This window comes from Diabrotica virgifera, chromosome 8 (assembly GCF_917563875.1).
Source record: "Diabrotica virgifera virgifera chromosome 8, PGI_DIABVI_V3a".
NCBI classification, from domain to species: Eukaryota; Metazoa; Arthropoda; class Insecta; order Coleoptera; family Chrysomelidae; genus Diabrotica; species Diabrotica virgifera.
The window spans coordinates 125,012,610-125,021,129 of record NC_065450.1 but is presented as its reverse complement, the minus strand read 5'-3'; positions in this window follow the sequence as shown (position 1 = coordinate 125,021,129).

The window sequence follows — 8,520 nt, the reverse complement described above, 5'->3', positions numbered from 1 at the left end:
AAAATTATCAGTTCTAGGAAAGTATTTTCATTAATTTTACAATGGTTGGAGATATCATTCCAGTGTTTTGTTATAGAACGTAAACAAGCCTCTAAGTAAACATTACTAAAGAGAGAAACCACATCTAAACTTACAATCACAAAATCATTTGGTAGTTTTAAACCATTAAATTTGTCTTTTACTTCAAAAGAATCCTTAATATAGTATTCATTTTGATAACTGTAAGCATTAGTTAAGATTTCTGTAACAAGAGTAGCAATTCCTTCAGTGGGTGTTCCTATAGATGACACAATAGGTCTTACTGATAATATAGGTTTATGTATCTTGGGCAATGCATAAAATTTTGGTATGACACTTTTATAAGATGTTAAACGTTTTTTAGCATGAAGGTCAATAAACTTTCTATTATGTAAAGATTTAACTAAGTCATTACATTTACGTTCTAAAGATAATGTAGGGTCTGTATGTATGACTCTGTAAGAAGTGTTATTTTGAAGTAATTCTTTGGAAAGGTCCATATACTGACTTTTCTTCATAATAACTGTTACATTGCCTTTATCAGATTGAGTTAACATTAACTCTGGATTAGATTTCAGAAATTTCTCAGTACATAGGCCAGACAACTAGACGAGTAAAAGATCGTATGACAAGTCATAAAAGTGATTGTAGATTATATCCAGACAGGTGCTCTTTAGCTACACATGTTGTAAATGAAAGCCATAATATGGACTTTGAATCTGTAAAAATTTTAACAAATGAAAAGAACTATCACAAAAGAACTTTTCTTGAAATGGCATTTATTTATCAGAATGAACAGACAATTAATAAAAGAACAGATATTAAACGATTAACAGAGATCTATTTATGATAGTCCAGGATTACTAGGGCTATCTTCTCCCGGTAAGGGTGGTTAACCCTTATCCGAGGGGTGGAATGATTAATAGTCGTTTCACTGTTGAAGTTGTTTTATTATACTCGCATGAGTACAAGCTGGTAGCAACCTACGTAACGTCGTCTCGCGGAGTGTAGATGACACTATCTTTTAATGTGAATAATCTTACATCTAATAAAATAGAATGACGAATGTGGAATGTGTAATGAGGATCCCCTTATTATGTTTTGGTTGTATAAATATATTTAAAAGTGCAAAGTCAGCGTCGACCCTGAAAAGTGTTTATAGTGGCTGTATGTATAATTACACCTCACGATCTAGGTCAACAATGTTTATGTAACGAAAGAAGGTTGGAATTGTTTATGATGACATTTAAATAACCGAAAGAAATTAGCGTAGATAATTAAAGGGTGTTTTTAAAAGATATCTAATGAGTACAGATGAATTCTTGTACACCTTTCCCTCCTAAGAATTTTCTGACTACGGGCAGAAAATTTTGCAAGTAGTGCTACCAACCCATACTGTGTTGTAATCAATACAAAAAATTTATTTTATATACAAACTTCCTAAAACTACGTAAATACATAAATAAAAATAAAAATGTTCGTTTAACAACATTGTTTCATCACACTTGTCACTCACTGTGTTTTCGGATTGTAAGCATATAATCTATTCTTATGTATTTCCTTGATTTTATTGTTTTCTATTCTGATTTTACAATTAACGTTATTTACTTCTGTTATTGTGAAGGGACCTACATAAAGACTATCAAACTTACCATTCTCTTCCCTTTTTACTAGGACTAGGTCTCCTATTTTAAAGTTTTGAGGTGTTGCTTTGAGCTTATTCTTTTCTTGCCGCTCTTTTTTGTGTTTTAATAAGAAGGTTCTGGCTCTCTCGTGTGCGGTTTGTAGTTTGTATCGTAACTCATTGTAGTAGGCATCTATATTGTAACATGGTTGAATCTCCTGTGTAAGGTCTTCCGGTAGGTTAACCTTCCTGCCATATAGCAGTTCGAACGGTGTGTATCCATGATACGCGTTAGGGGTTGTATTGTAGCAGTATGTGAACATTCTGCAACACACATCCCAATTTTCTCTGTCTTCGTCTATGAATGCTCTTACGTACTCGTTCAACGTTCTGTGTAGCTTTTCGCAACTTCCAATGGACTGTGGGTGGTATGCCGTTGAAAAGTTGTGCTCTATTTTTAATAGCTTTGTTAATTCCTGCATTACTTCGTTCTTATACTCTGTGCCTTGGTCTGTTCTTATTTGCTTCATGAGTCCGTATGTTGGTATGAAATGATCAAAGATTCCTCTTGCTATTGTCTCTGCTTCTTTATTGCACACTGGTATGCTGACCGCGTATTTTGTCAGTTCACACAACATTGTGATACAGTATCTATTACCTTCATTACTTCTAGTGAATGGACCTATTGTATCTATGTATACTATGTCCCATGGTTTGGAAGATGTGTCCGATATCACGAACTCTTCGACATGTGTTCTTTTCGGTTTGTTAATTTGACATTTGTGGCATTGTTTAACGTATTTTCTTACGTCTTTTTCCAAATTTTTCCATCGGAATCTTGCCTTTAGCTTCTTTATTAGTCTATTATTCCCTACGTGTCCTCCGAACATCGGGTGATTATGGTATTCTTCTATTAATCTGTGTTTTTCTTTGTCATATTTTATTGTTTCTGGTACTTCACATATGTATATTTCTATATTCTTCAATTTTTTATTTCCTTCTTTAATAAATTCATCAATTGTGCACAATTTAAAAATAATATCATTTACGTATATCTTTACTTTACGTACTGCATTCTCTACCGCCAGCTTATCAAGCTGTGCCAACGCTTGGTTTAAATCGAAATGATCCAATCCTGTGGCTATGCTTTTGCTGCATTTTATTTTGTTTTTGGCCCTAATGCTCAGTCTTGGTGAGATTAGTTCTGCTCCAAAGGACAAAATTGGTAGTCTATGCGCCTCTAAATTATTTAGTACCTTCCTTACTGTCTGTTTGGTGGCTTCTGGCTGTAGTGCGAGTTCACTTTCAGCCTTTGTTTGTCTTGCTTCCTTCTCCTTTTCTCTTGCTTGAGCTCTTGTTATAGCTAGTATATGGGTGTTGTCTATGTATAGGTTCTTTAGTTGATGCAATGTTATTCTTGAAAGGCTGTCTGCGTAGTTACTTTTCCCTGTTATATACTCTATTTCGAAGTCATATTCTTCTAGGTCTAATCTGATCCTCGTGAGTTTTGAGGTTGGTTCTTTCATTGCAAATAGGTGTGTCAAAGGTTTATGGTCTGTTTTTACTTTGAATGTTGGTGCTCCATATAGATAACATTTAAAATAATTAATTCCCCAATGAATCGCTAGTAATTCCTTAACGATTATAGGTTTATTACATTCTCCTTTACTAAAACTTCTTGATGCATATGCTATAGGTAGGTCTATTCCGTTGTAATCTTGACTTAGGATTGCTGAACAACTCTCATTGGATGCGTCTGTTGTTAGGATAAACTGTTTGTTGAAATCAGGATATTTTAAAATTGGTGGTTTCGTCAGAGATGCTTTAAGCTTTTTGAATGCTTTTTCACACTCCTCAGGCCAAAAAAATTCTACTCCTTTCCTCGATAATCTGTTGAGTGGTCTGCATATTTCCGGAAAATTTTTAATAAAACGTCTATAATAGTTGCAAAATGCTACAAATCTCTTTGTTTCTTCTGCTGTCTTAGGTGTCGGATATTGTTCAATTGCTGCATACTTCGCTTTGTCGGGTAATACTCCCTCTTGAGAAAGATCATGTCCTAAATATGTTACTTCCCTTCTAAAAAATTGACATTTTCCTGGGTTAAGTTTCAAATTGAATTTTCGACATGTCTCAAATGTCTTTTTCAGGTTGTCTAGGTGATGTTTTTCGGATATTCCAATTACTACGATATCGTCCATGTAAAGAAATGCTTTGTCTGGTGTTAATCCTGAAAATGCTATTGACATCATTCTTGAAAAGCTATTCGGGCTTACATTTAATCCAAAAGGTAATCTGGTAAATTGAAATGCTCCGTTTTCCGTGCTAAACGATGTGTATTTTCTCGATGACTTTTCTAATGGTATTTGATGAAAACCTGACATTAAGTCTATAACTGAAAACCATTTTGCTCTTCCTAGTTGATCTAATATCGAATCTATTCTTGGTAATGGGAATGTGTCTGTAACTATCTTCTTGTTCAATTGTCTAAAATCTATGCATAATCTCCATGCTTTTCCTCCATCTATAGCTTTTTTCGGTACCAGTACTACTGGGCTGTTGTACTCGGATGTAGATGGTTCTATGATTCCTTGGTCTCTTAGTTTTTGTACTTGTAGATTTAATTCCTCTGTTTGCGCATGAGGTGTCCTATAATTCTTGATATATACCGGAGTTTGGTCTTTAACTCTTAGTTTCTGTTCGTAGAAATTGTTACAGGTTAACATATCATGCCTTAGGGCGAATATGTCTGCATATTCTTCGCATAACGATACTAAGTTATCTCGTATATATTCTGGTATGTCTAATTTCAGTGATTCTCGTAATTCTTTTTTCCTATCCTTGCTGTCGTTGACTAGTCTATATATATTGAATAGTTTAATGTCCAACGTCCTGATTGTGCTTGCCTCTACATTTACTGTTTCATATGTTGTGTTCAAAATTTTGATGTATGGATTATTACTTGAAATAATTGCTCTTGCTATGAATATTCCTGGTTGTATTTCTTGTTGCTCCACTATCCTGTCGTTCCTTAGCGTTTGAAAATTTTTGACTATTCTGTAAATTTCACATCGGGGTGGTATTATTATGGTGTCATTATCTATATTATCCAGAATTTTCGTACTAATGTAACAATCGTTGTCCTCTTTAATGTGCATTTTAAGGTTTGCGTAGTCCAGTATACATTGAAAGTTAGAAATAAAGTCTCTCCCAATGATTCCGTCTGTTGGAATTGGAAAGTTAGGTTCTACCAATTGAAAGATGTGTTCGAATCGAGTTCCTTTTACTTCTAGTGTTGTCTCAACTTCTCCCATTGTTTGCAACTCTCCTCTAGTGACTCCTTTTATTTTCGCCTTTGTGTTTGGTTTCACCTGTTTCTTCATAAAATCTTGTGAACATTTTAGTATTGAAATATCAGCTCCTGTGTCTATGATAAAGGTGCTTGTGTTTTCAAGGATTCCTGTTTTCATTCGTACAAAGTTCGTTAGGTTCAGGTCGAAGTTGTAAATGTTATATTTTATTTCTGCCTGTGTGCTTCCAACTTCTTGTTCATTCAAAACCCCAACTGCTGGTTTTCTTGTTCTTCTTGACTGTCCTCTATCTCTAGTAACCTTACGTTCCTGTTACGTCCTCCTCTCTGGTTTCGTCTGTATGTTTGATTGTTAAATTGTCTGTATCTTCTGTTCGAATAATTTCGTTGATTGTCCGTTGCTTCTCCTTCGTTCCGTTGTCCGAAGTTATTTCTTCTTCCTCTGTCATATTTGTTATGGTATCCTCTTCTGTATTGCTGCTGTCCTCTCCTATTCTCGTAGTTTGTCCTATAATTTAAGACTCTTCCTTGTGCATTTTCTTCAGTCGTATCGATCGATAAAAATTTAGATACTACTTCCTGCGGTGATGTAAAGTTACCTGCTTCCAGTATTAGCTTAGCTTTCTCTGCATTAACGTTTCGTTTCATTGTTGTTACTACTGTTTCCGTCGTATATTTCTTCGCTAACTCCAGTGGCATTCCTTCCGCTATGTATGCTACTTTTAATTGTTCTGCTAACTCTTCCACTTCAGATGCGTACACTGCTGCATCTCTATGCCCTTGCCTTTTCTTGGCTAATTTGGCTATTCAATTCTTCGGATTATCACCTCTTAGTTCTTTCTTCAGTGCTTCAGCTATCCGTGGAATCGTATCTTCCGTGGTTATTAAGTTCCTGGCCTTATTGGTAAGTCGTGTTTTTATTAGCGTTACAGCTGTGTCTTCATGACCTTCTGCCAATTTTTCAAGTAGTTCTAATGCGTCCAAAAATGGTTGTAATTTCCCTGCGCTTCCATCGAACTCGTTGGGCAATATCTTGCTTGCGATATTCAAAAATTCATTGATTGTCAGAGCCATGTTTAATATTGTTATATCTTGTTTTATGTCACCTTTTTCCTCTTTTATTTCGTCGTTAATTATTTCTTCTTCTACTTCCTCGTCGCTTTTTCCTTCTTCTACTTCCTCGTCGCTTTGTTCCTCAACTATTTTGACAAAATCTTCCCAAGTAACTTTGTTGCTACTCATTTATACATAATTTTCTATCCTCAGTTCCTGCACTTCTTAGCGAAAATATAAATTCGATAGTCTTACGGTGTATATAGATATGTGGTATATAGATATATAGTAAAAAATAACGAGATAAAATAATACGTCAATATATGGTAAAAATATGTAAAAAAAATTGCAATAATAATAAATAATAGTTCAAAAATAAATAACGTTATATTAACCCTTATAAATAAGTAGTTAGAATAATAATCAGGGGCGGCTCTAGCTCACCTGCCGCCGGGGTGCAAACTCTTGTGTGCCGCCCCTTCTGGGCGATAAGTTGAAGGAGGTTACAGCCTAGAAAATAAGACTTATTTCCTATATACCGTGAAGAAGGTGAACGACATAAGGGAAGCTAGATAGGTAGAGAACTATTCTTAAAATAAACCAAACAATTTTATTTATTTAGTTATATCACAATTTAATAACATCAGATATATTTAATTAAATGAAAAGTAAGTCACATATGTATATACATATTATGTACCAGATGTAAAAACAAATTATAAAAAATTACGTACTTATACCTATATCCGAATACATACTTATGATAATAATACACATCTTGAAATAGGTAGGTATTATTTAATGTTTGACCATATTTTTCAAAAGCTAAAATCAATTTTTCTAGATTTTCGGATAGAAAATTCTTTTATAATGTCATTAATATCTATGTCAACATCATTTTCAATGCTTATTATAGCTAGATTTGAAAGCCTTTCTTGTGTCATACTAGACCTTAAATAGTTTTTTATAATCTTTAATTTGGAAAATGATCTTTCACCCTCAGCAACAGTAACCGGTAATGTTAAATAAATACGTAAAGCAATCGACAAATTTGGAAATGTGCTAATCAAGTTATTTTTAAATAAATATCCTAAAACATCAATTGCAGAGGAGGTAGATTTTAAATAGGTCGGTAAAATTTCAATTTCATTCAGCAAATCGACTGCATTTATATCAGAATGCTTAGTTTGAAAATCTGTCAATTTATTTTGCAAATCCGCGCAATACTTTCATTTATCATTTGAATTTAAATTTTTAAAAGCATCAAGGTTGTGTAAAAACGAAAAACAGTTGTTGTGATCACTTAACAATTCGAACCTTTCATCTAATTTAGTTATGGCAGTGTCTAACAAAAAAAAGTAAAAATTTACTTTAAAGTGTAACTCTGGATTTTGTATAGCGTCATCTCTTCCTTCATAATTAAACATAGGTCTTCGTTTTCTAGGTCGTACAGTGCCAACTGCTGGAAAACTAATTTCGCAGTCTAATTCTTCAGCAATAATTTTTGATTCATTAAGCATTTCTTTATAAGCTAAGTCTGTACGACATTCAGTTAAATATTTTTTTACTTCTTCTAACATTTTAGCAGCCTCTGGAAGTATCACAGTAGATTTCTGCATAATTTTGCTTACAGTATTAATTTTTAATAAAATATTATACCAAGTTACCAAGGAACAAACAAATTTGTACGACTTTATTTTTGAAATCAAAGAATATGCCAAATTTTTTGTGTCGTTATCTTTATTTGAATCACTATAAATAAAGAACAAAGCATCATAAATTTTTTCTAAATTAAAACGAAGGGCTTTCACAGCATCAATGCGGCTTTCCCATCGTGTATCGGAAAGTGATTTTAGAGTTAAAGTAGGCAGTTCTTTTTTTAAGACTTGCCAGCGCGATGTTGATGCCGAAAAAAATACATATAATTCTTGGACAATGGCAAAGAAATTTGTGACTTCCAAAGAACATTTTGCAGCATCATTTACAACTAAATTAAGACTATGCGCTGCACATGGTACATAAAATGCTCTAGGATTTATATCCAAAATTTTTTTTTGTAAGCCAATTTTTTTGCCTTTCATATTGGCACCATTGTCGTAGCCTTGGCCGCGCATGTCATTAATATCAATATTTAAGCCTTCCAAAAAATTCAATAAAAACGTCATTAATCCTTGTCCAGTTGTGTCAGTAACAGAGCAAAATCCAAGAAAATGCTCTCTTATCTCAACATTTTTTGTTAAGGGGTTAAGATAAACAAATCTAAAAATTATTGTAATTTGCTCTTCATGACTTATGTCAGGTGTACAATCTAAAATTATAGAATAATATTTACAATGTTTCAGTGTGTTAACAATGGTGTTTTTGATATTTTCTCCTATTACAGTTATCAGTTCATTTTGAATGTTATGACCAAGATAATGAGGCATATTGCGGTGTTCAGCTTTTTCAATGCGATTAATGTGCTCTGCTAAAACATTGTCAAATTTTGAAACACTTTCTATTAGTTTTAAAAAGT